The sequence below is a fragment of the Dermacentor albipictus genome, chromosome 5 (assembly GCF_038994185.2).
Source record: "Dermacentor albipictus isolate Rhodes 1998 colony chromosome 5, USDA_Dalb.pri_finalv2, whole genome shotgun sequence".
NCBI lineage: Eukaryota > Metazoa > Arthropoda > Arachnida > Ixodida > Ixodidae > Dermacentor > Dermacentor albipictus.
Genome location: NC_091825.1, coordinates 127983426 through 128006428, shown reverse-complemented (window position 1 = coordinate 128006428; position 23003 = coordinate 127983426). Strand labels below are relative to the sequence as shown.

Below are 23003 nucleotides of genomic sequence, written 5' to 3'. Positions count from 1 at the left end.
GATAAGAGAGCAGCGTTAACGCATAGCTGCATTCAACAATATGGCGGCATTCAGGACGTCATTGCATGACCTCTTAAACAAGCAACGCGTACTTCTGAAGAGAGCAAATATTTAGAAAGTTTCGTCACGACAGCTATACGCCGCAGTTGTCAGCACGATGTTCGCAACCGTCGTGTTAGACTTGGCAGAAGTGGCCGCAGGCGACAGAAAACTCTGTCCGCAGCCAAGATTTGACACCACGTGCGTGAGTGCGAATCGTGGAGGCGATCGCCCGGCGTCGTCTTCGCTATAAAGTGTTCTGCTGTCCTCGTCGTCGTCAATGCTGCCATGAGGCCGTTGTCGTCATGCAGTGACGTTACGCTCATGGCTGTTGTCTTACCTTCAGACCATCTCACAAGACGAGAGAGCGAAAGGCGATATATTACAGATAAGAAACGTCTTTGGACCGCCGCAATGTTTCGACTGTAGCTACGGGCGTTATTACATCTAAGGTGCTTCTATAGCATTCTTGCACTATATGGATGCCTCATTTAGATTCTCTGAAGTGCCTCGAGTTTCTGTGCTAGTATCGCTCGTCGCGCGCGCTTACACGTGCCAGTGTGCATCACGAAAGATGATTTCCCGCAAGCGCGCAGCCGCTTATAGTCGCGCCGCAGCAGCGGCAGCAGCAGTGGCCTTGTTGCGGCTATAGGGCCTAGGCTGATGCGAATTTGACTTGTAAGAGACGCCGCGGGCGCAGCTATACTGCCGACAGAGTCAGTCAGCTAGCAAACCCCGCCCGTAGCGACATCGTCATCACCGCTACCGAATTTCACTGGGCACGATTATCCTCTCGCGAACAGGAAGCCGGGACACCGAACCTCGGCACTCATTATCAAATTCCTGTTTATCCTTATTATAATGTTTCGGTGTTACTCGCTTGCTTTCAGTGGGGGGTTTTTCATTTACGCGGCGATACGCACGAAACCCTGCAATTATTTCTGACGCGCAATCTGTAAGCTGATAGCCCAAGGTGCACGAGGCACCGCGCACTGTCGGTGACATCGAACAAATTAATCTGTCTCCAGCTTCGCGCCCGTAGTCGTTAAATCTGACGCTGCCAGCGTGGATACTCTGTTATGACCCGCGGCGAATACACACCCGAATGAATTTTCTTTTTCTCGTTAGTTGCTGCCTCTACACCTGTTTCGATAAAGCGCAACTTCCTTTATTACGAAAGACATTTTGCCGACGTCCGTTGCACCACAATCCGTCGAGCTAGATTGAAGCGCCGGTCAGTCGGATCCGTGTTCTTCCCTGACGCGTAGATACGTCAGAGTTGCCAGCGACACCCTCGTTGTCAACTGCCCCAGATATCGCGCTACTGCGCCGAAATTTGAAGAAGAGCTCCGAGTACTAAATGAACCCACTTGGTAAATCCATTCATGGTTGGCTGAGATTTGGCGAGACTGGCCCGTCCGGATCGTCAGACTCGCACAATGTAGCGTTTCATTCGTTCCCGAATTTAATGAAGACGCAATAAGCTGTTCCGAGTTGATTTCGACTCCTCCTGTTCATTTACTGCACCTCCGTGATCAAAAGCAGGTGTGCCAGGCATTATGCAGGTAAATAAAAGAATAAAAGATAATAAATAAATAAATAAATAAATAAATAAATAAATAAATAAAAACGATTACAGTATCTTCAATGCCGTGGCCCGTAACCAGAAGTATAAAACTGCTGTTCTGACTTGCCATTAAAATCATCACATTCGTCAGTTTCAGACCACCTGAAACGTGATTTTTTTTTTTTGTCGCAGACTGCCTTATACTGCCATGTCGCGGACTACGCATATACTTTCGATCATGTATTTCATTTCCCAAAGGTAATCACACTGCGGTTCTTGCATCCCGCTCTCATTTCAAGCCGGACGCCGGAACCGGTAGTTGCACCCACAGTCCTACGTTCAGCAGCAGAGCGACTTAGGCTTGCTAACCTTTCGCGACGTGTGGAGTATTCGGTACAGTATTAGCTATTTCTAGGTCACACATTTTTAGGTAATAAATGCGTGAAAGTGTGTGCCATGGCACACACGTCTCAATCGGACGCACTGCTCGTGCATTCGTTGCTCGAGTTCTAGCGCCGTGTTCTCTCAAGCCAGGGCCAGACAATACTGCACACAATTGCCCGCGCGTCACTTCGAACGGACGTGCGCTTCGCGCCCTCTTGATGGGTGAGGTGAGGGCTGGCTTCCTTCCTTTTCTTTCTCACTACTTCTCTTCTGTGCAACTCTTGCGGTGAGCACGGGCGCCGATAATCCCGGCTGTTATTCCAGCGCGCGCGCGTAATTTGAGGTGATTGTACCTGTCCCCCTTCCCTCCTCCTGCGCGACCTGACATGCCCGCAACCGGCCAGCCATCCCGTGGCAGGGCCTGTCTCGGAACCTCGCCGTTCGCTTTGTGCACTTCACCTCTCGCGTATGCAACGCGTCGCCCGTGCACCTTTCTTCTGTGCACGGGGTGCCTGCCCGAAGTTCTTGTGTGCATCGAGGTCGCCCTCTGCCGGACGCTCGCTCCGTGGATCACCAAGACGCCGGGGGCCGGATGGATCACTTTTTAATCGCGCTGTCAGAAGCGCGCTTCGCCCGGGGCTGCGGCTCATCCCCCTCGCCTCCCGAGCGTTTCTCTTACGCTTACTTAAATCGTTTATTTTGCGCTCAAGCGCCGGCTGATTGCGACGCAGCGTGCTTTTAGAATCTGTGCACGCGCGGTGTATCCATATACACGGCGAGGAAATATGTATATCGCGTGTCTCGTTTAATTGCGCCAGAGCCGGCTGGGACCGCTCGGGAGATGGCCGCTCACGCGGCAGGGGCAAACAAAAGGCGAGTCGAGAGCAGCCGTGAGTGTGGGTGACAGAGATAAAGGCCTTTCTTATTTTAGGGGGCGCTGAAAAGAGCTCCGGCAAGGTCGGGGGCTCGGTGAGCCTTCCACATATATGCCTTTCTATGAAAGGCCATTTTGCTTCGGTTCGTTTTCCTCGCGGTCACGCCGGACAGATTTGCAAGGATTTGTAATACGTTAATCGACGGCCACTTTTCCTTCTTCTTTTCATTTCTTCTGTCGTATTTGATTTCGTTGCGCTTTGTTGCAGGACTCTTCCGGAGAAAGAAAGTTGCATGCAGCGGAAAAATGTTGTGGGCACCGTTACCTCATCGTCGAATTAGCACGCACAGAGTGAGCCTAGGTCAAAGGGGGCAGGCGTGCCCGACGAAAACACACTTTTTTATTTTTTTTATTTAGGAATACTGTAGCCCTCTCTTGAGGGCCATTACAGGAGAGGAAAAGAATAAAAAAAAATTACATTTCAACATTGACAATACAACATTATACATCATTGTCAAACACAAATTACAGGCAGGATGAACAAATATACACAGAATAACAGTAAGCATGTTCAAGTCTCAATGATCCCGTTGATTGTAATACAAGTCTAATAGACTACAAAATTCGTTAACATTTTGTGCTGTAACAGTGCAATCCGGAAGGCCATTCCATATAGTAATAGACGAAGGAAAGAACGAGTATTCGAAACCATCAAGGCGTGTTTTATAAGGTTGTACACTAGCACTGTGGTTTAAACGCGCACTGTGTTTTAAAGGGGGGCGAATGTATGTTTCTTTGTTTATTCTTATTTGATTTCTGGTTATCTGGAAAAATAATTTCATTCGTTGTTTTTCTCATCGTGTTTCTAGCAGTTCCAAGTCACAGCATTTCAACATGTGTGTTACAGAATCGGCTCTCCGATAACGCGAACAAATAAAACGTACCGCGGTTCTCTGAATTTTTTCGAGTTTATCTCGCAAGTAGAGTTGGTGAGGGCTCCAAACTGGGGAGGCGTACTCCAAAACCGGGCGAACAAATGTTTTGTACGCAATGAGCTTCAAGTGTGTTGGTGCATGCTGCAACTTTTTTCTCAAGAAGAACAGTTTCCTGTAAGCCCTAGAGCAGACCTCCTCCACTTGGAGGCGCCAGCACAAGTCATGATTAATGATCACCCCTAAGTACCTAAAGCTACGTACATTCAACAAAGAGTTATCACCAATTTTATAGTCAAAGGAAGGCACAGTTTTCTTTCTTGTTATATGAGCAAACGTCGATTTCGAATAATTTATTTCCATTCCCCATTTTATGCACCAGTCATGTAAACCTTGGAGACACCGATTAATTTTCCTTTGGTCGGTTGTATCTGCCACAGTTGTATAAAGCAAACAATCGTCGGCGAAAAGTTTCATTTTAACAGGTGATTCCAGAACACTTGAAATATCATTGATGTAAATCAAGAACAATAGCGGCCCCAATACCGACCCTTGCGGAACCCCAGACAATACTTCTAGTGGATTAGACATGATGTTTTCAATCCGGACGGATTGTACACGACCTCTCAAATAGGATGCAATCCAGTTCACAATGTCTGGAGCAATACCTGCGTTCTGGATTTTAAAAAGCAATTTACCATGCGGTACCTTATCAAAGGCCTTTGCGAAATCTATGCAGATGACGTCAATTTGTTCGCAGGCATCCAAAGCTAGATAAAAATCATGAACCGTCTCAATGAGTTGCGATATAGTGGATAATCCGCTTCGAAATCCATGTTGTGACGAAAAGAAAAAGTTATTGGCTTCAAGGAAAAGAACGATATGCTTTGCTACTGCATGCTCTATAAGCTTACAAGTCACAGAAGTAAGCGATATGGGACGATAGTTGCTAACTTGATTTCGACTGCCGGATTTAAAAACCGGAATCACAACACCGCTACGCCAATCTTGAGGTAGTGAACTGGTTTCCAAGGATTTTCTAAAGATTATGGTTAAGTAGAATGACATCCATTCGGCATATCGCCGTAAAAATTCACTTGGGATCCCGTCTGGCCCGCTTGCTTTCTTGGCATCAAGCGTAAGCAATTGCTGAAATATGCCAGCCTGAGTGATTTCTAGTGGGCGCATTGCGCAGGCGCCCAGTTCACTGCGCTCATTGTTTCCTTGCTCTGTTCTCGTCTTCGTAAATACTGACTGGAAAAATACGTTGAAGCAGTCTGCTATTTGTGTTTTTTCCGTGATCATTTGAGATCCGCTTTTTATCTGGTGTATCTCTTCTTTTTTATCCCTTAAGTGCATCCAAAACTTTTGTGGCGAAGATCTTAGGAACCCAGGAAGCGTTATGTTAAAGTACTTTTCCTTAGATTCCCCTAACGCTAATTTTAGTTGAGCACGCAAATTGGACACCTGGGCTGGGTTTTGTTTATTTTTGTGTAATCGTTTTATTCTGCGTTTTAAGTGTATTATTTCCCGAGTTATCCATGGGCTATGCTGCTTTGTTTTTTTTCATGCGGGTAGGAATAAATTTATCTACGCAATGCTTGACGATTCCCTTGAAACGTTGCCACAATTCTTCTACAGATTCACTAGATGACTTTAAGGATGACAAAGCTTCATCACTGGTTGTTCATGAAGAAGCATCAGTTCTTTTGCTACCTATGATTCAAGGGGCTCGAATCCGACGACAGTTCTGCGTCCGGTCTGCCTTTTGGATTACTTAGCTATCTCGAGCAAGCCAGTTCGGATCAGAAGCCGAGTCAACAAGGGCACGGTCGCTCAACCCTCCATAAGCAACAGATTTGAAGAGGGCGAAATAATTTACGGGGTCTTACTGTTAGCTCCACTTCGTTGTGTTAGTCAACTTCAACTTCTGTTTCTATCCTTTCCTTCCAAGACAGCAGGCAGGCGATGTGCCCCTCTCCGCGGCAGTTTCCAGCCAGCTCCTCTATCACGAGTATATCCGTTCCTGTCCATTGTATATGTCTGTTTTCATATCGAATAATAATAATAATAATAATAATAATAATAATAATAATAATAATAATAATAATAATAATAATAATAATAATAATAATAATAATAATAATAATAATAATAATAATAAAGAAAAGGAGAGGATGAGGTTCCTGCAGTGTTGTAAATAAACGTTTCCAACGTATATCCCAGAAAACTACGCGAGAGAATATGTATGTGAACTCTATTTACTAATGCCTGCAATCAATCGAGATACTACTCCGTGCACCTCCTACGCATAAATATCAGGCCAAAATAATACCACTTCGTATATGACACATGCTCGTTGCGGCTCGGACGTGAAACGTGTTTCAGTTTGGTCTGCTTAGCGGGTCGCTTGCTAAAACCGCATGTAATGAAAACATGTTATAACAGTGTCGCTCATACCTTTGCAACCGTAGTATAGCCACGAGCTTCACTTTGGTGTCGCTGTGTAGAGGAAAGAAGCCACTACACGATCATGCATGGGTCTCGTGCACAGAAGCCGCGTTTCTCGCTCCACGCAGGACGGACGCAACCAGAGCTCATTCTATAGCCTCTCGCTCGGCGGTCAGAGAGGCGTACCCCGGCAGTACGTTTGTCGATCCGAGCGGGAGTGATCGCGTTTGAGAGAGCTCGCTCAGCCGTAGCATACGCATACTCCATGAAACTCGAGCCTGCGCTCAGCAGAAGTGATAAGGCTTGCAAGTGTGCAATTTGTTGCAGAAATCTGACCGTTGGTCGGCTATGGCACCCCAGCTTTATGTAGATAAGGTTTAGAAATTGCGTGAAGAGACTACGACAGCAAGACAGAGGGATGCCGATTCGTGCTCGCCACCTTTCACCAAGGCGGGTACAATGTGTATGCGAAGCGAGCACAATTGCGAGATTAGACGGTAGGTGCCACTAAGACCCGGGCCCCCACTGGCTGTATCATAGGTTAAGCACGTAAGCTTTGTAATGAGTGAGTCAATGTCACTTCTGTACTTCTGTACATTCTGGTCATTTCTGTACGTGTGTGCCCACACACTCTCAGCAGCACGCACAGGACGTTACACGTACCCCACTACGACTGCACCCCGATAATGCCTGCCATAGTAAGTTCAGCCATTTCGGTATACTCGACTCTTAGCGCAAGGAAATATCTTGAGGGCAGGACTTTCATCACCAAACAAAACCACGCGAACGAAATTGAGGTCTTTGAAGTGAAACGACATAGGTGTGATAATTGTGTACGCATATCTTTTAGAGTGTCTGCTATATATTTAGTACTACTCTTCATCCATACGATCCGTTGAACATCCAACAGGGCAAATTCTGAGCTAACGCCTCTGGTCTCCCTTCTTTGCAGTTTGTCTAGGTGTAATAGGGATTAGCGTATACGTGCATACTGAGGAATCATCTCATTTAATTTAATCTATCTATCTATCTATCTATCTATCTATCTATCTATCTATCTATCTATCTATCTATCTATCTATCTATCTATCTATCTATCTATCTATCTATCTATCTATCTATCTATCTATCTATCTATCTATCTATCTATCTATCTATCTATCTATCTATCTATCTATCTATCTATCTATCTATCTATCTATCTGTCTGTCTGTCTGTCTGTCTGTCTGTCTGTCTGTCTGTCTGTCTGTCTGTCTGTCTGTCTGTCTGTCTGTCTGTCTGTCTGTCTGTCTGTCTATCTATCTATCTATCTATCTATCTATCTATCTATCTATCTATCTATCTATCTATCTATCTATCTATCTATCTATCTATCTATCTATCTATCTATCTATCTTTCTTCGTTTTTCTTTCCTTCTTTCTTTCTTTCTTTCCTTCTTTCTTTCTTCCTTCCTTTCTTTCTTTCTTTCTTTCTTTCTTTCTTTCTTTGCAGGGAGGCTAAACTAGCTGCAGTGCCCAACGGTTTTCGCACGTGCTCCCACTAAACCGGAGAAGCGTAGTGCTATTTTACATGCTCGCAAAGCAACACTCTGGGCGATTGTACAAAATTTCTGCAAACACAAATTAATGGAATCCTACACTGATTCAGACTCAAAGAAGTGGAGCATTGTAAGTACACTGAGCTCGAACGCCCAAGTCTCAGATTCGGGAACTCTGTCGCTTACACGCATGCTTGTGTATACGCTGTTCACTTCCAGATTTAAAACAATCAAACCGGCAGCCTGCATAGCACCAGTAGTCACGAATACTTGAAAAGCAGCCAGCACGGGGCAGCAAACCACAAAACACTAAACTGCGCAGCATTCCATTCCCTGGTCGGTGTATATGCGGCCACTAGCTGCCGCGGCTGCCGCTTTCGCCGCAATTTCGACGGGGGCGGATATATACCACCACCGCGAATGGTTCGAGGCCTCCTTTTCGTAGCTGAGGTTTTTCTTTTCGCACGGTGCACATTGAGTCGACGCGGCAAGAGGTAACCATATGTGTGTTAGAAGACCCGGGGTGGGATGGCGGAAGAGGGGGGGCCTAATTTGAGCGCCATAAAAATATCCGCTGCTCACTTCCCTCCCCGCCCATCCCACGTTCAGAAGGCGCAGGCGGCAACAAAAGAACCGCCGCACTAAGGTAATGACGTCTTGCCTGTATACTGCACTCGAAGTTCTGAGACACCGCGCAGAAGCACTACAGTCGTTTACCTAGAAGTACAGAGAGAGAGAGAGAGAGAGAGAGAAGACGGGTGAAAGAAAGTCTATAATATTGAGCCACGAGAAAAATGTCTCGCAAACAGCGATTCACACACCGAAACGGGGTTCCATGCATGCCCAAGAGGTGCCAATGGAGGACGCGCGTAAACACCACGTATGCGTGCGCGGAAACTGCGACGCTTTCGAAAGAGACGCGACGCGGAGGCGGGTCATTTGCAAAGTTGTCATTCGCCTCCCGGAGAAGAATATGGAAGACGAAAGACGGGAGAAGTATGAATGGTGAAAACTGTCATCACTAGAGGCGACATTGTGCCGCAGTGGCGTCGAGGAAGCTCAGCAAGGAGGAAAGGAAAATGGGGAGGGAGATGCGTCCACAGTGGCTGCGTCTGAAGGAAGTTGCCTGCGCGCTGGTGAGCACTTTTCCTAATAGCAGCGGTGGCTAAGCGGCATGCCATACGGATCTCGGAGTCACCGATGACCGTTGCGCCGTCACCAGCGCACCCCTCCCCCTTCCACCCCTCCTGACACACACGCATACGCACGCCTGCACCGGCGTGCACTTGTGCGCCGTGGCTGAGTGCCTGTACTTTCCATCGTTGCGTGTATCCTATTTTATGAGCCAAAGCTTGGCCCTCCAGCTAGGAAACAATTCCAACTGTTCATAAGGGTCAGCATTTCCCATCTCTCGTGTACGTACAAAACTCCACGACTGAAAATGCAAATAACTGCTGCACACGTAGTCTGACACTTCAATGATGCCACGGCCGCCATGTTTCGGCCATGGGCGTCGTAACAAAGCTGCCCCGCCATTCACAAAAGGTGCCTGTGGCTGCGTGTACAATCTGGGCACGTGGGTGATACAGCAGTGATTTATATCACTGATATATCGCTGATGCTCCGAAATAACGTAACGGTGGTTTCAGAACGCGTCTTCTACATACACGTCAACATTAACGCTGCCAACACTGCGTATGAAATGAGACACGATAAGGCACAACAGAGAAAAAAGAAAAGGGGGGCTGGGATGTGGAACAAGCAGGTGCTCAGCTTCTGCCTCAATCTGCGCGGAACATTTCACAGCGCTTCATTTTGACAGGCGCAAAGAGTGCATTGCAAAGTGCCCCAGTTTAAAGCCAGTCCAATTTTTGATACAATAGCGATAAAAACGAGCAAAGGACGCTTCTCTTGCAGGACAGTCACAATGTGATCTGAAATCTAGGTCCGAGAATTCCAGATATTTGAAACCTATCGCCACAACGCTAAGCGCAAGCCAGCGGTACTAATCGAAGGCATTACACAAGTGGAAATCGTGTCAACTGTAAACCCGAAAATAAAGATCCCACCCGAATGGAAAGAAAGAAGCAGTGAATGAATGAATGAATGAATGAATGAATGAATGAATGAATGAATGAATGAATGAATGAATGAATGAATGAATGAATGAACAATCAAACAAAGAGTGAGGAAATTCTGTTTGTGAATTTCTGATGGAGCGTGAATTGCGTATTTCATTCCATTTACATCCTAGAAACGGCATCCAGAATATGTCCTGCGTATTCTACCGCACATATCTCCGGGATGCATGTTCGTTAAATCAGCCAAAATATTAAAAGCAGCATCCGGTTGCCACTAAGCAATCAATCTGACCATGTTTTTACAAACTAGAACCTGCCTGCAAAGAAGCCAACAACCTGCAACAAGTCACCTCCTCACCACCACAGCGATTACCGAACCGCAGGCTAGAAGTGCTTTTCCTTTTCACTTTTTTTTTTGCTTCCCGATTTTCCGTTGCAGCCACCTTTCTTTAACGGTTGCAGCTCTTCACTGATGTCTGACCACCTCGTCGAACGTAGCAAAACACCGAAGGGTTGTAGTTAGCAGCTGATGAAAGGCGTAGTTAGAAACTGCCGCAATTTCCTGTCTCTATTTGCTTCTTTCGTTTCTTTTTCGATTCTTTTTTCAGTTGTTGTCGCTTTTCTCTTTCGTCGCCCTCCCATTACAAGCTTGTTCTGAAAAAAAAAAGTTGGAAACTTTGCTCGTAAACTTTCTTATCAGAGCGAACGTGCCTTTCCTGCCAAAGTTCACGCTTATAGGCGCCTTAACAAAACGAACGCAATCGAAAATAAACGAAAGATAATATCTCAACAGTTCGTAGCGCAGAGAGTGCGTGGCAAGCACGCAATCTCCGGCCGTGCCACTGTTGCTGTTTTACTTGTTTGCTTCTCAAAAAAAAAAACTTTGTAGAAAAGAAGAGGAAAGCACCAAACGAAGCGCGATATTATTATAACCAAACTTGAAAGCCGCGACGGGCCAACAAACACCGCAGCGTCGAGGAGGCAGCGCCCTCATTGTTCGTGACCGCTCAAAAAAAGGTCCGCGCGTCCCCACCACTCGGGCCTGGAAGCAGGAAGGAAAAATGCGCGGCCGGCGCGGCTAACCACCGGCTTGTTTACCCTTCAATTACAGACGCGCTGCCGCCCTCGGGTGAAAAAATAAAAACAAATAAAGAACAGTTATGAAAAGAGAGCAGAAATAAACGTGCCAGAGGAGAACGGAGGACACGCGGCGCGCGAAAGTAAAATAGGGGAAAAAAGGCGGGGGGAGGAGGGGGGGAGTGTTGGAGGAAAAGTTGGGGAGAGGAGGTGCCGTCGGGGTAGGTGGGCAGAAAGGAGCAACGGTGAAGAGCTGACGCCGCGCTAGGCTCCAGCGTTCGCGACAAGTTCTCACGCGCCTGCCCTTGACGCTGGGTTGATGAGTGCATGAAAGCTCTGGGACGCGGTGCCAAATCCTCTTCCCGTCCGACAACGACGGCCTTTGCGTGCCGCCTGTAAAGCGAGCATCATCGCGCACTTGCCGCCATGTATAAGCTGTCTAGATGTTTCATATTTAAAACAGCGCCAAAAAACACGGACAAGAGAGGACACAGGACGAGCGCTGACTGCCAACAACACCTTTATTGGAGCCTGCGCAAATATACACAATTTGCAACAGGCATAAAGAGTGAAAGAAAGGGAGGGGAAGGCGAGTCATCGTCGGTCAACTACTGCTGCGCATGCGTCAATGACATTAAACAATGTAAAAGAAACCATAACATGGTGGACACAGGCCAAACTGCTTAACTTCTAAGGAACTTAATTTCTTTATCACAAAGTGCAATAGAAGGGGAACTAACACAGGTGGCTCCTAACTGACACATTGAAAATGCCTCAAAGATTTCTCTGGCCATCTGAACAGCGCTCGTCCTGTGTCCTCTCTTGTACCGTGTTTTTTGGCGCTGTTTTAAATATGAATGATCCGTACCAACTAGCTCGCACCCAAACCCTTCTGTGTCTAGATGTCACTGCTGCGGAGCTGTAACTCTGGACACCGTCGACTTTCGAGCGCATATGGTCAAATTTTGCAATGGCGGCCTTTTTGATGCAGTCGGAGAAGCCGTATGTAGGAGCCCTCTCGGCCAATCACGGCTGTCGGGAGGGCGAGTTCGACAATGCGGAGGAGAATTTTGACCGTGTCCGCGCGATGGTGCCCCTGTAGCAAGCGCGTCTTTAGCGCAGCGCGATGAATTTGGCTATTTGGTGGACGTCCATTTTACCTGCGCGCGCTATGTACAGCAGAATCTAAGTGGCTCGAGAAGAACGTTGACCATTTGTGTTTGCTTCCATTCGTGATCGGTGTTGTTTTCGTACGCGTGAGTTCGTGATGTATGTAGCGCAGAAACAGTGAGCCCGTCTCACAGTTTTGGTCGTTGCAAATATATTTGCTCGGGCCACATAGACTTTCGATCGGTCGACCGGTGGAACGATCAATTTTATGTCCATCGCTCGCAGTGGCCGTATAGATCGGCTGTGTAAACGGATGTGGACAGAGCTAACAACAGTGCTTCCTATAGGCATATAGGCTCACGACATAGGCATATACCCTACAGGCGATATTTTTGGGCGTCTGTACATTCTACCTTGCGTACACATTTCTCCTTGCTCAGTAGTCCTGATGTTAAACAGCACAGCGACGCTTTTCTTTCGTGAGCGCGGTGCATGACTAAGTGCGGTATACGAGAACGTGGGAAAACGCGCCGAAATAATCTCAAACGAAAAAAAAACAGAAAAACAAAGGAAGAAGAAAACTTAAGCAGTCCAACTCTCCTGCAACCCGTCGTTTTATTTTTGTTGCGGCCAAATCTGCCTTTTCTCTCTTCGGGGTCCACTTCTCTCACCGTTGCGTTTGAGTTGCTATATCGTTCTCCACGCTTCAAACTGAAGCGAGAATGAGAGCGGCAACAGTAGCGTGGCACGCACCGCACGGTGTGGTGGTGGTGGTGTGGGAAACTGTCGGCGCTCTCCGCTATTGTCTTGCTTTTCGGCTGGGCTTGGCTAATGGTGCCACCTCCTCGCATCTTGCTTGGGCGTCAGCGACTCACGACGCCTCGCCGCGCGGCCGAGATCACTCGGCTGCGTGGGCGCGACGCGACGTTTCCTCGGAGCACGTCACTCCCACGGTTTCGGCCTCGCCTCGTTGACGCGAGCTGCAAGCGCGCTGTGGTAACTGACCGCCCCGGTGTTTTCTTTTTTAGTTGATTTTTTTTTTCAACTGTAAAGCAACTTTGAGCACGCCACAATTGGGTTCGTGGCGCTGGGAAAAATTTTTGAACTCACGCCGCGGTTCACATTACCCACGCCGTGTGCGTGTTCATTATATACTCGTTGCGTCAGCTGCTGTCTCGTTTCACGAAAAACGGCCTCATTCTTCGACCTATCTAGTGCCCTCCCCCCCTCCCCCCCCCCCGCGCTGCCACGTCTATTCATTCAAGTTTTGCTTGCTCTTACTTCTAAAAAAAAATTTTTTTGCCGCCTTTTAAATAATTTTTTGACTGGGCTCGTGGCGCTGGGAAAAAAATTTTGAACTCACGCCGCGGTTCACATTACCCACGCCATGTGCGTGTTCATTATGTACTCGTTGCGTCAGCTGCTGTCTCGTTTCACGAAAAACGGCCTCATTCTTCGACATATCTAGTGCACGCCCCCCTCCCCCCCCCCCCCCCGCACTGCCACGTCTACTCATTCAAGTCTTGCTTGCTCTTACATCTAAAAAAAAAAAATCTTTTTGCCGCCTTTTAAATAATTCTTTGGCTACGCTGCATCCCCGTTGCATTGCTTAACTCGATTTGGAAGACAAACTCTGGCAATGGCCAGAGCTGTTCAGTTCCCAGTACTGCGATATATTTTCGTGCTGCAAAATTTGGCGCTTGTTCTGCTAAAGAGCCGTAGCTCTACGTGCACCAGTAACAACACGAATTCCTGGGATACGCTACGTCATTTCCTTACAGTGTATCGTTAGAAGCCAACAAACAAAGATACGAAGGCAAGCACTTTGTTTGTTGGCTTCTTAAGCTATGATTAATAAAAACCGGGCCCCTCGGTTAACCCTCTTTCTTCTCGTTCGGCTTCCTTGCAATGTATGTTCATGAATACTAACGTATAATGCTTCCCTTCGTGTCTGCGTTATGCATAGCGTTGCTTGCGTCTATCATATTCATGTGGGGCAATACCGCGAAGTATGCGACGCACTGACAATAGCTAGCTTCGGCACTCAAGTACTCCCGCGCTATCTCGGTTGGCTCGATTTCGTCACAACAGCACAAAATTCAGTTGCAGTTCCCGTTTAAATGTGCCGTTTCGACACTCACAGCGCTGTATTGTGTTCCCTTCTATTCCTTTTGTGCGCGTCTGTCGCGCTGTAGCTATCATGAAGCTTCACGAACTCGCCCAATTTTCCATCTCATTGACTCCTTTAAAAATTTCGTGCTCAAGTGTTTCCCTGCGCCGATGAGTTTTAACAATGTGTTACGTTAGGCAACGATGTTACTGTGCATGATAGTGAAGAACCGACTACAGAAACCTGTGTCGGTTTGCTCAAACGGCAGCCTTCCTGCATGGCTTGCCAAACAGGAGTATAGTCAAAATGTCTAAAAAAAAACAATTTTCGAGAATTATGGGGTGCGTAGGGCACACCACTAGCAAGACCTAAATGAACATACTGGAAGGATACTGCAGCACAGTTAAAACGAGCACGCAGAACAGAACTCGAACACGTAGACACGGCGCTGAAACGAAAACAAGAATGGAGTCAAAAGAACAGACAAGCGCACACATATGGCACTGCTAGTGGTAATGTCTCTTGATTTGTCGTGCTTATTTTTTTTTCTCCCCCTCTTCTCTGTGTGACGTCGAATGCGCTCGGCCAAGTGTAGACATCTTGAAAGAAATCCGGGCAATAATTCTTTCCGACGCAATGTGTCTTGTTCCTCTCTCTCTCGTTCTTCTCTCTCTGTATCTACACTTACGAAAGACGCATGCCTGTGGGAACTTGCGCTCTCAACTTCCGCAAAACCGGCGCGAACGCCGACACCGGCAAGTGGTCGGTCCCGCGGGGTATTATGAGCAGGCTACCTGAAAATGGCCCGCTTTCTGTCAGGCTTACTCGAATGGCACGACTACAGTTGTAGTTGGCACGAGTGCGCGCTCCACGAAAGGTAAAAATCCCCTCGCGGGTTCCCATAACATACCGGCTCACGAAGATAGCAGTGCACCACGGGAACGGACAGCTATACAGCTCGCAAACTCCACGGCAAACGGCAACTCGGTCTTCCTGGGCTCTTTGACCATCCGCGGAGCCGATAAACCCGAGCAGCTCACTGCGTTTCCGGTAAAACGGTGCAGAGCTCGCCGAGCTCCGGTGGCAGCAGCTAATCAACAGCTGTAGATAAACTGTGCCTATACGTTCGCACCTTAGAACACTCCCGCAATTTGTCGGCGCAGTGCATAACGTGTCGCAGTCTTAATAACACGGGGCATACGTATAGGCTGACCAATCTCCAGCCGTCCCACAGGCCGGAATGCATTGGGGCCCAGCGCCCCCTCCGATTAACTGACAGAGCGACCGACCTTCTACGATACTGCACGCAAATAATTGAAACGAAGCTTATTTCTAGGTGAACAGCCTTCGAAGTCTCGATGCATTGTCTTCGGCAAGCAAGCGCTCCAGCAGCTCGCGGTGCCGCTCGACATGCCCCCCCGTGCGGCGCTGGATTAGAGTCCAACTCGGGACCCCGGGCCATTTTCCCGGATCACCGCGCGCTCCCAGCAGTGTATATACAGGCCCGCTGCGTACAGGACAGCGAGACCTTCTGCGAGGGTTCACGAACCCAGAGAGAGAGAGAAAGACAGACACTGAAATCCCGCACGACCACCACGGGGTTGTGACTCCAGCCGGGCGGCGCCTTCACCCCTTGTCTTAAAGAGAGCCGCCGTACTTTATCACCGAAACGAAGAAAAACAGCCGTGCGCTGGCGTCGACGAGCGCGGAATTCGGGATCGCGCGCCGGTTCCCTCCCAGCCTGCAGCAGTGGAAGCAGCAGCAGTTGCGGGGCCCCTCTTGTCACAGTTCCCCCATCGAACTTCCGTCTCCCTTCCAGGGTCTAAGCTCTCTGCCTTTGTCCTCGGTGGCACGGAAGCGCCATCGGAGAATCGCTGCTAGCCTCGTCTCCGTTTCTTGCCGCACGCCGCTTTCGTTCGGAAAGAATCACGGGCTGTTCGGCGTTACGCCTAACGACTGCCCCAAGATGCGTCTCGGTGAGTACGCCGGAACAACAAGGGGGTAAATGCGAGTGGCAGCGAATGCGTATTCCCAGTGCTAGCTAGGCTTCTGAAGGAAAGACAAAATAAAGGAGAAAGGCCGCAGCTCGGCCAGAACAAAAGAAAAGAAAGTCCGGTTTGCTACCCGACGCTGGGGGACTGGGAGAGGGGGGGGGGAGTATATATAAGAAGTATAGAAAGTGACAGCGAGACGCAGAGCGGCATGCATACGGTCACAACCATTCAGAGCACAGGATAACAGCTAACACAAGTCGAAAGTCTTCAGGAGGAATTTCAGGGAGTGTGCAACTAACTATGCCCAGGTGTTTAGCTCGTTGTTGGTCAAATAATAGTAATCTATATAGTCCCTCTGTTGTCGTTGTACGCGTTTCTTTGATGAGATACACAGATTGTGTAGAGCCTGGCTATTTCATGAACTTATGAGTCTTCCTCTTACCCGACATTTTTTTTTTTTTTTAACGCTGGAGCTCGAAGTCGGGCTAAAACGTTCGACGGCTAGTTGTCAGTACACCCCTTGTCCGTAATTTCTTTGGTCAATGTTTGAACCGAGAACAGCAGTGCAGGCAGGCACGTACTCAGGATATTTTTCGGGGGTAGGGGGGAGGGGGGCTGCAACCCAAGGTACCTTTTCTATGCAAATAAGGGGGGGGGGGGCTTCACTAGTACAAACGTGAATACCCAACGTTCGCCATAAAGACGCGTAAAAACGCAAAAGAGAAATGAATAAAGGTGTACCTCACAGGTGCGCCTGTGAGATACACCTCTTCTATACTTGACGAACAAGGAACCACATCAAATGGACTCGCACAGGAAAGAAGCGCGGGAAGAACACTACTAAGAACAAGAAAACAAGCGAAAGTGTAAAATAAAGATTTCTAGTTGCGTTTTTTTTAATTAGATATGGAAGAATTATAGAGGAATGTATATTTGCGGAACAATCACAGTTGTTTCGGATCCCTCATTTACTGCTCTACCAATTTAAGTGCCACAAATTGGAGGAAGCTTAAGCTTCGCCTTCAAGAGTGGAAAGCGATAGCGTTATCGCACCCCGTTCGCACCGCCCACTCATTCGCTCGGCATGCTCTTGAGCCACACAAAGACACGCGGTGAGCGCCGAGCAACGCAGCGTTCGGCGCGGATACGAAACGTGCGCCTGGGCAAGCGGAACGAACCAAAGAACTCGGTGTCTCGGAGGGAACCCGGTGCCTGGGTGTCTCGGTGGTGGCGGTGGCGTTGCAGCAGGTGGGCTTAGCCCGGCATACATAGACGGCAATTGTTCCGCCTGAGCCTCCTATGAGTGTCACAGTGTGTGTCACCAGGTGTGAAAGAGCCCTGTGTCTCGCATGAAGGCAATTGGCAGTCGTTGCGCCCGCTTCATGATTGCTGCAGGCCCTCCGGGGAAAACGGCGTCTTCAAAAGTCCTGTGCGAAAGACCATTCTTTTGCAGGCTGTCGACCATCGCTTTCCTTTCTGTGTCGAACTGCGGGCATATCACCACAGAAGGCACCGAACGGGGAAGCCCATCGTCCAGTCTTCAATAACCAAGCGCGGAGTCTGTTCGGATGCGGTCGTCCCACGAGCATACAGACCAGTTGAATATACGAACTGAATCCCTTTCCTGGTCCCTGGATCAGCCTAAACAAGGAAGGTGGAACTGACGAAGTAACAGCGATGCGCGTGACCGTTGCAATAGATAGTGACAACTGAACGCCTTTCGAGTTAATCGCACGGGCACCGAATCGGTGACAAAACTGGCCTTCACAACCCAGGTGATGCCGATAACTATATACCGCCATCCAAAAGGAGTGAAAAAGGCAGCAAAATGTTGAGCGCGGAATAGCTGTCCAGTCACAAGCTTGATTTGGCTGCGCTTTAGGAATGTGTGTTATAAAGCCCCTCAATTAGTGTGTGATGAGTGGTGGCGTGGGGGGGAGGGGGGGGTGGTGAGGTGGTTATGCCGCTTAAATTCGGGGCGGGGGGGGCGCCAGACACCTTCTCTGGGTACGCGCCTGAGAGCAGGTAAAACGTTTGCTTTCGAATAGCAGTTCTTCTGGTCAGACATGCATGATGCACGAGCTTCCAAGACGAGGACATACCCCGTAGCTGGCATAAATTCTTGCGCATTGTCTACACCACTTTTAATCGCCTTCAGCTTTAGCGAGTAATATATAATTCATTTCCTAATTAATTAGTAGCAAGCACGATGCGGTCGAATCAGGAAAATGTTATCTTCATCATTTTTATTTCGTTTAAGAAAACACTCGGCTTTCATCTCAGACGAAATCGGACGCTTGATTTGTATACCTCAGTCTACGACACTTCATCTACGACGACAACCACAAAAGGAGGAGAGTGGGACCGCTTGTTCAGAGGAAGGGAGCTTAGCCTGAGCCAGTATGCTACTGCCTACCGTGTGCTAAGGAAAGGGAAATGAAAGCGAGAGAAATACCGATGGTTCACGACGACAGGAATAAGCGATGCGTGTATAGCCTGGCTCACAACCCTACGACATTTCGTTCGCATGTCGTCTCAGCGGAATGTCACGACATCGAAACATTACACAGTCGGGACAGTCGAGGAGATTGGCCTCGTTCCTCAGAGTTCCCGAAATAAACAAGGACACATCGACTACGGCTGCAAAGCAAGTCATCGTCTGATGAAATGGGAAAGGAGGTTAGAGACAGCGATGACGAGAATAAAAAAAATATTTAAATGAAGGATATACACATATATAAAAGGAAAGAACAAAGAAGTTGGCACAGTCGTTCCGGCAAAGGACCCCGCGATGCGCCGGGCGATGACATCTGGACAGGCCGACGGGGCAGTCAGTGGTCCCCCTTCCGCACAGCCATAGTAGAGCTCGACTCTATCTTATATACAAACTGCATGTGGTTCCGAAGAAGCAGACTAGCCGTCAGCGGCAGGCGGCGCAAAAAAAAAAATGGCGAACGTAGGGATGGCGCCGATAGGCGCGCGGGAGCACGTTCCGATGCAACCAGACATCCGCAGCAATCGCTGACGCTGTCGCGGTTGCGCTCATTGTGCCTGTGTGTGATGCTGTTGTTGTTGCTGCTGCCGCTGCGCTGACGCAACCAGCAGCGGAGAAAGCTCAGCGGTAGAAGAGGAGGAGGCACATTTGAAAGCACCCCCCCCACCCCCCCTTCACATTTCTTCGTGCTGCCCGCTTCTGCGCAGAGGATTGACGTGCACGCGGAGTGCGCAGACGTTGCTCCAGCGGCGGCAGCGAGAGAGCTCCTCTTCATCTGGCAGCCGCGGCGCTCAAAAGCGTGCGCGTCAACAACCGCGGACACAAGAAGGGTGGAGAGAGAGAGAGAGAGAGAGAGAGAGAGAGTGAGAGAGAGAGAGAGATGCCAGTGGAAGCCAGTGAGGGACGCCTCGGCGTCGTCGTGTTTTGCAAACCACTTCCCGCACGCTTGTTGTTTTTATTGACCGCTACGGCTGCTGGCCCGTTTGTGGTCGGCGCCGAATTGCGATCACCCTGCGAGTTTGGGCGCCAGTGGGAGATGCGCGGGTTGCTCCGCGGAGCGGAAGGGTTACGCTGCTGACAGGCATACTCGATCGTCGCGACGCTGGAACTTTTTGAAGAGAGCGTCAAAGTTGTTGGGCCCGGACTCGGTCAGCTGTTCTTGCTACATGCGCTCCACGGATTCGCGTTTCGTGCTAGATATGCGGGCGTGCGGACGCGCGAGTTTGTGCTGGAAGCAGCCAAGAAAACACGGACGAGAGAGAAGACGACGCCAGAAGTTCGAAACTTGCGTCGTGTTCTTATTACTCTCTCTCCCTCTCTCTCTTCTGCACCAATTTTTGCATGATACCAAACAGACTAGCTCAAGACAATACTTTAATCAGGTTATGGCTCACGAGTTCGACACTTTGTTCGGTCATCAAAAGCCGACCTTCCATGTGCACAGTCCTTGTAAAGTTTCGAAGCCAATCCGCTTGTGACAAGACCTGTCGCTCAGCCCCTGTCGCAGTCCTCCTCTAGTATGCCTAGCAGTATTGACTTCTGTAGAGCATGGAGCGCTGTCCCATTCTTTGTGATATATTTGGGATCAATGAATATTGCACAAACGCACAAAGGTACCCTCACAGACGGCAAGTCCGGCCACGTGGCCTCGACCCTTCTAACAAAGGCTAGGCACGGAAAGCTAGAATTACTTAGCTATTCTCTTATCGTTACCATTTAGATGTCACCCTCTCATTTACCATGTTAACGCCCACCAAAATTTGATACGAAAAATTGAAAATGTTTATTTCACTTTTTGCTAAACATTTGTGTAGCAGGATGTCGACAAGGTGTTGGCCGTACTGGATCGAAGGGTGTCGGGGCTGGGGGTTCGGGCGCAGAAAACTTGCTGATATGTTGGGAATACTTATTAAAAATGATAAATGATATCTAGAAACACAGATTCATAGAGCATGCACGCCCAGCAAGTCCTTTTGGCGTAAAGGAAGAAGCACGGCCATTTCTTCTTTCTGGTTCGTCGGTAGCGTCTCTACTCCTGCCTCCAAGCGGACCCTAAGATTTCGTTCGCGTGAATCTCTCTGCGCGCACCAAGGTAAGTACTAATTGCTGTTCACGCGATTATAAGTCTCCAGCAGTGGGGCACAGACTGCACTGCAATGCAGCCGCAATCAGTGACACGAGAGTGCTGGCGAAAGACACTGGACTGTATTATGGGCTCACTTTCCATTTTCTCAATGAATATAAGCGTCAAGGTCACTCCAGTTCATCATAGTAGTGCTGCTGTAACGCCATTCATTCATTCATTCATTCATTCATTCATTCATTCATTCATTCATTCATTCATTCATTCATTCATTTCTTTCTTTCTTTCTTTCTTTCTTTCTTTTCTTTCTTTTTTTTTCTTTCTTTTTCTTCTTTCTTTCTTTCTTTCTTCCTTTCTTCCTTTCTTCCTTCCTTCCTTCCTTCCTTCCTTCCTTCCTTCCTTCCTTCCTTGCTCTTTGTGGGACCGGTTCATCGCTGCAGGAACAAATTTCCAATGGAGCCCGCTTTGCAGGACTGGTTCATCGCTGCAGGAACAAATTTCCGATGGGGCCTGCCAGGGTCGAGGAAGCGAAAGTGTATAGCACAGAATGAAGCTCCTCGGTGCCGATGGAGAGGCGAGAGCTGTCCAGTTCACCGCGTGCGCCGAGACCTGCTCCCTCAGCAGGCAGAGCGCGGCCCGGTCGGCGACCACGAGTCGTGACCAGCGTGGCAGCATCAACATCCGTCGGCGCCCGCGTGCTCGGCTCTCGGCAGCCTGAACACATCCGAGGCTCCTTTCCAGCTCGTCCCTTGGCTCGGAGACTGGTCGAGAGGGAAAGAGAGAGAACAAACATTTATTAACGAACCGGAAGGAATGCGGCGAAGGTTGCTACGGCGGTGACGTGAAGTGAAAGTTCCCAGTAAAAAAAAAAAAACTTTTGCGTCCTCAAAGGTACCTGTTTGTAAATTGGCTGGCACCTTTACTCTTCAGGGTTTAAAGAAGAAAAAAAAAACACTTGCGATGAGAATGAAATCTTACTCTGGCTAAATTTCTTCTAAAAGAGTAGTACATACGACTGAAGTAATCTTGGCAAATGAAAATGCTCATTAAAAATGACAAATGCATTGACAGTGACCGACTGTGATTATATGTCTATGCTCCTTTCTTTCTTTATCTCTACTTTGCTGTCATTTTACCTTCCCGTCCCCTCTCGCCCCAGCGTAGGGTAGCAAACAGGATCTTCCCATCTGGTTAACCTCCCTGCCTTTCCCCTTTCGTCTCTCTCTCTCTCTGGCGAAACCGCAATGCTGCTATGTACATTCTTTTTGTTGGCATCCTTTAAATAGCTCTTAATAGGACGACGCGTACACCTGGTGGCTGTCGCTACAACGAAATCATATCATGCAGCCTCCGAGATTTTTCAGCGCGCCGAGGGCAGCTGCGGGCGGCTCCTTATCACGGAGGCTACGTCGAGGAGGCACGCGTTCCAGCTCATGAATAATTTCCAGAGAGGTGAAATAGTCGCGTTTCTTTCTTTATTCTTTTTTCCTTCTTTTTTATGTTTCGGGATCAAAAAACGGCTACTGTTGTGAGCTTTCCGCGACGCTACCGCTCGTATTTCAAACGTCAGATTATGCACGGCACCCCGGCTTCTCCACATCGACACTATAAAATTATTGAGCTACGCTTTTTATCAGGCCCGAAATTTCGTTGCACTTTGCCTTTAATTGTGTACACCTGGTGCTCGCCGAAATATCTGACACGAGAGCTCGACAGTGATAGCTATTCAAGTTTATTTCGTGCAATTTTCGCGTAGTCTATCGCAGCTAACGTCATATGCTAATTGCCACAAAATTTCGCGAAAAGAAGACAGCAACCTTATTTGTCATCATCAAAAACTTCATCTACACCCTTAAGAGTATGCGTGTTATGAAACAAACCAGATTATTAAGGGTAAAAAATTTCAAGGTTTCCAGCGGTCACGGCTGTGGAAAAGAAACACCGATGTGCTGTCGAGGATCGGCACGCGACTTCTAAGATCAAAGTGATTTCCTGCAGGTACGTGTAGGCGTCAACAATCGGCATCGATCATGACGACATCGGTAACAGCGCGAATGCGCCTCGAATGTCCGTATGATCGCTAACACACACTCGCATGCACACACATCAGACTATAGTGCGCAGAGGTTTTTTGCATTGCTTCAATCAGAAAAAAATACGATTGCTTGGAAATTCATGACACCTTCGACTTGTTGCTGCCCAGCCCTAGCCGAACGCGCCAGCTGCTCCCAGAGCAATCGGAGTAGTCACGTGATCGCGTTTCCGTCGG

General features: G+C 48.4%; 1 long non-coding RNA gene across 3 annotated transcripts in view; it reads right to left on the bottom strand.

The window, feature by feature from the left end:
* Positions 1-21146: 21146 nt before the first annotated feature.
* Positions 21147-23003, bottom strand: part of LOC139060085 (uncharacterized) — a 427207-nt gene continuing 425350 nt past the window's right edge. For all 3 annotated transcript variants that reach the window (XR_011514601.1, XR_011514603.1, XR_011514602.1), the window contains one exon: positions 21147-21495. This is a non-coding gene — a long non-coding RNA (uncharacterized lncRNA). The remainder of the gene's footprint in view (positions 21496-23003) is intronic.